A 9,897-nucleotide genomic window follows, 5' to 3' on the forward strand; every position below is an offset into this window, starting at 1 on the left:
TAATATGATTATGGAGTAATTTAAAAATGTGATATTCCTGGGAAAAAAACCAATATTAGTTGAGAGGAGAAGGTTGGTTGAGGCAGCATCCCACAGGTTTCAAGGAAAGCCAGGTTCCAGAGAAATTCATGTCAGGATTACCATTTTTGCAAGTGACCTAGGCAATGCTTCAGCTAAACATTACAATTTATAATGCCTAACTGTAGATGATATCAGTTGTAGCAAAAATTAAATCTAAAATACAATTTCCAGTTTTGTCCATATAGTCAGCATTGTGAAAACCAAAAGCATAGATCCTCAATTAAGTCTTCCTTTTTTTTTTTTTTTTTTTTTCTGTTTTGGTTTAGACAGCAAAACCTCCTTTGATGAATACACACTCACATACATCTTTGTGGGTTAATATTTATCAGGGTAAGTAATTTCAAGAATAATTATTCTTAAGAGATAGAGAGACTAAGTGATTTATTAAACCAGTTATATTTATCCCCTTCTCTACAAATACTCTAAGCTACTATTTTTCTTGATATTATTTAATTCAGAAAAATACTATTTGAGTACAAAACAGGAATCCAAGTTAGCTTGGGAAACTGATCTTTCATGCTGATTATCATTCTGAAAAATACCTTTATTGGTTTAAGTATTACTCTTTTATATTGAATGTCCATTAGTCTTAGACTGTTGCTTTTTGATATACCCACGAAGTATGGTTTATTAAGCACTATGGAGAAAAGACAATAAAATGTCAGCTAAGAATACAACCTAACTCCATTTGCTTTAGTTTTTTGGTCTGCTGGATTATGTTTTATGTTTTGTAGCCATAACAGATTATAGTATTTCAATATCTAACCTCACATGTGGCATTGTATAAACCACTCTAAATGTTTGAAGGAATATGGATAGGTTAGAAACCAAGGCAGAATGTTTTCAAAGCATCAAAGCTATCTCTTCTATTCTTTTATAATTGCATAAACTTTTCCCTTGGTAAATCGTTTCTTCACTCAAAATCTTTCTGTGGAAACCAATGCCTAATTTATAACTTTCTTATTACTTGTGCAATCAAGATTCCATCATACCAGCCCTTTGTTTGCTTTCTTGACGAAGTATTTTCTTTTTTTCAATGATGCATGGGTTGCTTTTGAATGGTTATCACATTCAAAAGAGTTTGAAGATTACATTCTGCATTATATATGTACCATAAATTGTTATTTGTAAGAGACTTAAAAACTTTACACAAAAGTCCATGTGGAGAAACTTTTTAGTGAAGTGATGTGATCTTCAGAGGCCAAAGATTGTATTAGACATCTTAAACATTCTTAACTTATTTATACTGCATTGTTTCATCCTCCTGTTACAATTTTTGGAACTGCACATATATGAATTGTTCTGTAATATCAGGTGCTGTATTTTATGTTTAATTGTATGTATTGTTGGTATTTGCCTAATATTTGGTGTATTGATGTACAACTTTGTTGAGGTCTTTTATAATAATATTTTCTATTTCTGGGACACTAAGATTCTCTGAAGGAGCACTGATGACAGAATGGTTAAGCACTTGGCTGCTAACTGAAAGGTTGGCAGTTCAAATCCATTAGACACTCCACGTGAGAAAAGACCTGGCACTCTGCTTCCATAAAAATTGACAAAAACAAACACCAAACCTATTGCCATTGAGTCAATTCTGACTCATAGGAACCCGTAAGAGAGAGTAGAACTGCCCCATAAGGTTTCCAAGGAGTGGCTGGTGGATTAGAACTGCTGACCTTTTGGTTAGCAGCTAAACTCTTAACCACGGCACTACCAGAGCTCACCATAAAGATTACAGCCTAAGAAACCATGGGGGCAGATCCACTCTGTCCTACGGGGTCACCATCATTTGGAATTGATTGGATGGCACACAACAAAAACAACCTGAAGTAGTTTTTAAATTCAGTCACATCCTTTATACGCATTTATATTCACTCAGTTATTCCTCCCTAGACTACTGAAGCCCTCAATATCACCAAACTGAGACTATATAAATTTACCAAATGTCCATTATTTGTGCTAGCTTCCAACCACTGCTTCATGATCCTGAAGTTATTCTGTAAATCATGAGTGGGAAATATGTAGAGAAGTGGTATTTGTAAATGTGAAATGCATGGGGGTGAAAAGACATTGGGTTAGACTCAGAAGCAAAAGACCTAATTTCACCAATTGCTAGAATTAGGAAATGAAACTAACCTTTGAAATTATCTTCAGTTGAAATCAGCTTCCATTTATGTCACAGTATCTCTATAAGGCTAAAATAATTATTACAAACTAGCTTTAAATCTTAACACTGTAAGGGATTATGTATGACACTAGGATCAAAACCAAGAGTTCATTTGTTTATTTTGCCTTGTGCCTCTCAGCAGGTCTCTGCCATGGGTGACAGAGAAACAAGCAATCACTCAGAAGTGACTGACTTCATTCTTGTAGGCTTCAGGGTCCGCCCAGAGCTGCATATGCTCCTCTTCCTGCTGTTTCTGCTTGTATATACCATGATCCTTCTAGGGAACATTGGGATGATGGCCATTATCATGACTGATCCCCAGCTGAACACACCAATGTATTTCTTCCTAGGCAACCTCTCCTTCATTGATCTCTTCTATTCATCTGTGATTGCACCCAAGGCTATGATCAACTTCTGGTCTGAGAGCAAGTCCATCTCCTTTGCAGGCTGTGTGACTCAGCTCTTTCTCTTTGCCTTCTTTATTGTGACTGAGGGATTTCTCCTGGCAGCCATGGCTTATGACCGCTTCGTTGCCATCTGCAATCCACTCCTCTACCCTGTTCAGATGTCAAAACGTTTCTGTACTCAATTGGTGGCTGGTTCCTATTTCTGTGGCTGCATCAGTTCAGTTCTTCAGACCAGCATTACCTTTACCTTATCCTTTTGTGCTTCTCGAGCCATTGACAATTTCTACTGTGATGGTCGCCCACTTCAGAGGATTTCATGTTCTGATATCTTTGTCTATAAAATAGTGACGTTTTCTTTATCCAGCATCATCGTCTTGCCTACCATCATAGTCATTATTTTTTCTTACATGTATATTTTGTCTGCAGTTGTCAAGATACGCTCCACCGAGGGACGTAAGAAAGCCTTCTCTACTTGCAGCTCTCACCTGGGAGTTGTGAGTGTGCTGTATGGTGCTGTCTTTTTTATGTATCTCACTCCTGACAGATATCCTGAGCTGAGTAAAGTGGCCTCTTTATGTTACACTCTAGTCACTCCCATGTTGAATCCTTTGATTTACTCTCTGAGAAACAAAGATGTCAAAGAAGCTCTGAGAAAGAGCCTGAAGAAAGAAATAGTTTTATTTAACTGTGTTTTAACAGTGATATAGATGAAAGTTGGATATTGACAATAGTTTAGTGAAGGACTGAGGCAAAGAATGTGCCCATTGATGCTGGAAATATTTAGGTTAGAGGGCTTATTTATTTGGATTCTATGTGCTTACTGCAGAAGAATACATATGGGCTATATTTTGCATTGTTTTGATTTTGAGGAAACTTTCTTTTTACTCCATAATTTTGGGTAAAGGTAACAATTACCTTTTTCTTTTTTAAGAAAATATATTTCCAAGTTTGCACCTGTCTTCCTGTTGATATTTGGGATATATTAATTTTCTTGAGTCGGTAATGTGTAATATGTTTGAAGTGTAATAGGCAGAGGTAACAAAAGTTGATGTAATATGCAGAGGAAACAAAAATTTAGATTTACTTAAGATATATTTTTCAGCATGTAGTGAGAAACTTGATACTTTCCACTACACAGAGTCATAAAGGTGACTTTGTGACTCCCCTTTATTTCCAGAGTCTGATGACTGACAATACTCTTTCATGGTTTCTCTGGCTTCATTTGTCATTATTTTGTCCCCCATCTAAATATTTATTAGATTAATAAATTGTTCTCGAAAATGCTACCTACTCATAAGAAAGCGATATTGAAAATAAACCAAAAGTCAAGATAATCCATTTTTATTATATTTAACTTTATAAGCATTTATCCATAAAATTAATATTTATCGAATTCTGATACCTCTTTGGCCCTATGATAAAAAGGTATATAGTATATAGGCCCTAGGTATAAATAACTTCTGTACTTATGAAACTCACAATCGGAGAGGCAACTTGCTAAACAGAGAACTAAAATGTCGTGCAGTAAATACAGTGAATAAAGACATGTATAGAAATGCAGAGGGAGTCTCTAAATGCAAGTGGTCATAAAGGTCAGGGAAAACTTCCTAAGCACATTTTTTTTTTTAATGGATAGAATTGAGTCAGATTAAATAGATAGGTTTTCCATGCAAAGGGAAATAAAGGATCATGCGATGCACTGCAAGAAGTTTAATAACTTATTACAATGCACAAGATAGGGAGTGATGAGATTTAAAAGGAAAATCATGGAAATTATGGATACCTACAGGTCAAGCAATGAACAATAGCCCTTATTCTAATGAAAGTGGGAAAATAACAAGGATTTTTTTTTTTTTAAGTAGTCAATAGATCAGATTGGCATTTACAAACATTACACCAGTAGCTCTGCAGAAAATAAATATTAATAGATGAGAGACCTAGAAAGAGTGATAGTCCAAGAAAGAGGTGAGAATGGCTTTAATGATGAAAGTTGTGTTAGAGGTAGTGAAGAGAAGCAATATGTTAAAAATAGCCAGTAAACTAACTGAATATATTAATTGATTAGCTGATGAAATAAGAATAATGTTAAAGTAAATAGTGACTTTTAACGTATGAGCATCAATGACAGGGGAAATTCTACCCTATAAAATGAGATAGAAAATATAGGAGTAATATAAGTTAATAGTTAAGAGTTATGAGAACAAGCTCAATAGTCAGATTGTTTTTAAATTCTGTTTTTTTCATGTTACTTTGGGAGAGTTACATAATATATCTGCATGTTAATTTCCTCATATAAAACGGAATGCATAATAGTATCTACCTGTTAAGAATTATTTGAAGAATTAAATGATATAAATTTAATACAAACTTTTTAAATTCATATATTTAACTAATATGTTATTTGTTCTTTCCTCACCCTTTGATACTATATCATGTTCTCAAAAATCTGAAAGATACTAACAATGATTTCCTTGGCTCTTTTCACTTGATTCTCTACCATGGAGCATCCTCAGCTCTCTGGGCTTACTTATGTTTCCATTTCAATAGATAAATCTTGAGAAACTACTTACTATATTATTTCAGCCTTTACCCTTTTTCTGTTGAGAACTACCATATTACGCAAATAACGAGTACCTTCTATGTATGTTTGCCCACTGCTCCCCCCAACCCCTGCACAAGGTTTTTTGTTAAGTGTTGCTATTCCAATTTTTTACAAGATGCAGTTTAAAAAAAAAAATTAGCATAGAGCGCTTATGAAAATACCTTGTGGGGGGAGAGAGTGGTTGGTAAACAATTGTAGAAGGCGCACGTTATTTGCATAAAAATACTGTATGAGAATAGATTGAAAAATGAGAAAAAAGGAATGAAGCCTCAATTAGATGGAAAATAGCATCTTATTAAATGCTATATCTATTTATGTCTCAGGTCATGTTTTTTAAAAATAATTCTCTCTTCTACTTTAACAAATTTCTATTCCTTCAGTTGTATTGTAATACAGAATATTAGAGAAAATATAGGACTCACTAGGTAGTAAATAAGGCATTGATCATGATACAACATTTATGAAGATATTTAGGTATGTAGTCACTGTGCTAAGTTGGCGTATTGTCTTTCACTTGAGATGGAGAAAAAAGATGTTTAGATTAGAAAGAGGCATATTTCCTAATTCACCTCCAGGAAATAAAGTGTAGGCCCTTCACACAACACTCTGAGTTCTAGAATAAAGCAAGTCTTCAACAAAAGAGACTCCTAATTCTGTATAATTCCAGCCCACCAGAGTCCTACGCACAGCTCTTTATCCATTGGATATTAGTAGTCTTATATTAAACTTTTGAAAAAAGGACACTAACAATGGATTGACTATTGGAAAGAAAAATATTCTCTATATTTTGCATTAACCTTGTGCTGCAAATCCCTTTCTGTCAAACACCACACACACACACACACACACACACACACACACACACACACACACACACATAAAGAACACAGGGATCACTCTTCTCCCTGTTCCCTCTCAAGGGGTATAATATCTCCCCAAGAGAAACAGACCACCAGCATTTCTTAGTCTCTCTAGCTTTGTGTTGCTAAAGCTCTGTTCCAAGCAACAAAGAACAAAAGGTATGGGGATATCTTACTCCACCAAGTGCTCATTTATAAATTGGAAGCTCTACTTCAGCGTGACAGGTAAGGAATACTGCGTGAGATGGTTAAGGTCGTGTGTCAATTTGGCTGGGCTATGATTCTCAGTGGTTTGATAGTCGTATGATGTTGTGATCACTTCCATGATGAAATTTGATATTATGTGATCACCTCCGTGATGGGATCTGCTGTGAGTAGCCAATTAGTTGATAGGGAGTTTCTTAGGGCATGTGGCCTATATTACATATAAGTGGATATTCTAGCAAGGCTTGTGGACTTTTGCTTGCTCTGGATTCTGCAACTGGCTCCTGTTCATCTGACCTCTGGTTCTTGGGACTTGAGCTGGCAGCATACCTGCGGTCTTGCCTTCCAATCTTGGAATTCCTCAATCTTCACAGCCTGTGAGCAAGAGCCCTGCTGCTTGAACTGCTGATCTTGGGTTCACCAGCCTCTGTGGCTATGTGAATCAAGAGAAGCCTCTATCTTGATCCAAAGACTTGGGTCATTCCAATCTCTACAATTGTATAACCCATTTCCTTGATATAAATCTCTCTCTATATGTGTATTTATATGTTTTACTGGTTTTGCTTCTCTAGAGAACCCAGCCTAAGACACTGGGGCTCTAATCACTCTTATGCCAGCTCACTCATAGTGTGGAGGTTCCATGCCAAGAGAGGCAAGCTGAGATAATCAGAGCCTACCCACCCCATCTAGCAACTAGATCTTATAGCAGGGGTGTGCTAAATATAGAGCAAGCTGGCCTAATCCCAGTTTCAGTAATGGCTAAAACCATTAGGCAGGAAATCAACAAAGAGATAGAAGACTTAAACAACACTATAAGCCAACTAAACCTAACAGACATCTATAAAACATTTCACCCAACAACACTACAATGCATATTCTTCTCAAGTGAACATGGGACATTCTCCAGAATAGTCAATATGCTAGGACATAAAACAGGCCTTAGCAGATTTCTGAGGATTAAAATCATATAAAGTTTGCTATCCAAACACATGAAGTGAGAAATCAGTAACAACAACAGCAAAATTAGGTAATGCACGAATATGTGGAAAGTAATGCAATTTAAAATGAATGGGTCAAGTGGTTCAAATCTGGGTGGAGTAGGTCAATGGGTCACACATTGGATGAATGGGTCAGAGAAGAAATCACAACGGAAATAAGAAAACACTTTCATATGAATGAAAATGAAGACACAACATACTAAAACTTATGGGATGCAGCTAAATCAGTGCTAAAAGGGAAATCTATTATTGTAAATGCCTATATTAAAAAAGGAACCCTGCAGTGGTTAAGAGCTGGGCTGGTAATCAAAAGGTCGGCAGTTCAAAACCACCAGCCTCTCCTTGAAAACCCTAAGGGGCAGTTCTACTCTGTCCTATAGTGTTGCTGTGAGTCACAACCAACTCAATGGCACATAACAACAACAACAACAACAAAATTAAAAAAGAACAAACTACAACACTACAACCTAAATTCCAACGATAAGATACCGAAAAAATAAACCTAAAGCAACCAGAAGGAAGGAAATTATAAAGATTATATTGGAAATTAATAACATAAAGAAGAGAAATAAAATAGGAGTAATCAATGAAACCAACATTTGATTCTTTGAAAAGATTAAAAAAATTGACAAATCTTTAGTTAGTCTGACCAAGAAAAAGATAGAAATGACTCAAATTACTATGATCTGGAATGGAAGAAGAGACATCATTCCAAAACTTACAAAAATAAATAGTATTATAAGTAATACTATGAACACCAATATGCCAAAAAATTAGATAACTTAGACACATTTCTAGAAAGACATAAACTAATGAAAATGACTCAAGAAGAAATAGAAAATCTGAAAAGACATATAATAAGTATAGAGATTGAATTAATAATTGACAAAATTTACACAAAAATATCTTGGGCCCAGATGGTTTTATTGATAAATTTTACCAAACATTTAAAGAAGAATTAATACCAATTGACAAACTCTTCCAAAAAATAAAGAAATAAGGAATCCTCCAGATGTATTCTACAAGGCCTGTATACCCTGATACTCAAAGCAGATAAAAGCATTACAAAAAAAGAAAAGTACAGACAAACATTACTTATGAATATAGATGCAAACATAGTAGCAAACTGAATCCAGTAAAATATAAAAAATATTAAATACCATGACCAAGTGGGATTAATCCTAGAATGTAAGGTTGTTTTAACATCCAGAAATCAAATAATGTAATATACTGTACATTGTGAGTTTGAAGGAGTTTGGGACTAATCAAAGAAAACAATATCACCATGAGATAACAGTGTCTCACTACAAGCTGGTTGCCATGCATCAGAATGGACTGTCAGACAACTAACAACACATTGGTAGCTGCATACCTGGGGTATTCTATTACAGCAGGAGGCCTTCCAGAGACAAGTGGCCCAAGGTGACACCAGAAGAGGAAGAAGCAAAAGAACTCTCAGTGAAGGGAAAAGAAAAGAGGGATTGGGGGGGTGCTTGGTCTGTGTGCCTAGGTGATCTGCCTCTGTAGCAAGGTGGGGAGTCTCTGGGTTGGATTTCAAAAGGCAGAAGTAGCTTGGGGTCCTTATAACCACAAGATTTTATCATATCTATGTCTACCAAATGTTGGGTGCTGTTTTGTGGGATATGTAGAGCTCTGCTAAATTCTGACTGAAAATGTGCTTATTTCACATATTTTTAAAGTTGTTGAATGTGTAAACATTTGACCTTGGTGCTGGCAGACTCTTTGGGCTAATAGGCTCTGGTTTGCTCTGAAGAAGTAAACAATCTGCAACTATTACACAGAGGTCAATTTTTGCTCATTGACATAATGTTGGTGTTAGGTGCCATCGAGTCCATTCCGACTCATAGCAACCCTGAGCACATAGTACAACCGAAGGAAATACTGCCCGGTCCTGCGCCATCTTCACAATCATTGTTATGCTTGAGCCCATTGTTACAGCCACTATGTTATTCCCTCTCATTGACAGTCTTCCTCTTTTTCACTGACCCTTTACTTAACCAAGATGATGTCCTTCTCCAGGGACTGATCCCTCCTGATAACATGTCTAAATTATGTGAGACAGAGTCTCTCCTTCATTGCTTCTAAGGAACATTCTGGTTGTACTTCCAAGACAGACTCGTTCATTCTTTTGGCAGTCCATGGTATATTCAATGTTCTTCGCCAACACCACAATTCAAAGGTGTCAATTCTTTGATCTTCCTTATTCATCGTCCAGCTTTCACATGCATATGAGACGATTGAAAACACCATGGCTTGGGTCAGGCACACATTATTCTTTAAGGTGACATCTTTGCTTTTCAACTCTTTAAACAGGTCTTTGGCAGCATATCTGCCCAGTGCAATGCATCTTTTGATTTCTTGACTGCTGCTTCCATGGATGTTGATTGTGGATCCAAGTAAAATGAAATCTTTGACAACTTCAATCTTTTCTCTGCTTGTCATGATGCTCCTTATTGATCCAGTTGTGAGGATTTTTATTTTATATTGAGCTGTAATCCATCCTGAAGGCTGTGGTCTTTGATCTTCATCAGTAAGTGCTCCAAGTCCTCTTCAC

At 36.1% G+C, this 9,897-nt stretch overlaps 1 pseudogene; it reads left to right on the forward strand.

Annotated features, from left to right (window-relative positions):
* Positions 1 to 2,257: 2,257 nt before the first annotated feature.
* On the forward strand, positions 2,258 to 3,365 carry LOC101360134 (olfactory receptor 9K2-like; annotated as a pseudogene).
* The last annotated feature ends 6,532 nt before the right edge of the window (positions 3,366 to 9,897 follow it).

The sequence above is a fragment of the Trichechus manatus genome, unplaced genomic scaffold (assembly GCF_000243295.1).
Source record: "Trichechus manatus latirostris isolate Lorelei unplaced genomic scaffold, TriManLat1.0 scaffold00027, whole genome shotgun sequence".
NCBI lineage: Eukaryota > Metazoa > Chordata > Mammalia > Sirenia > Trichechidae > Trichechus > Trichechus manatus.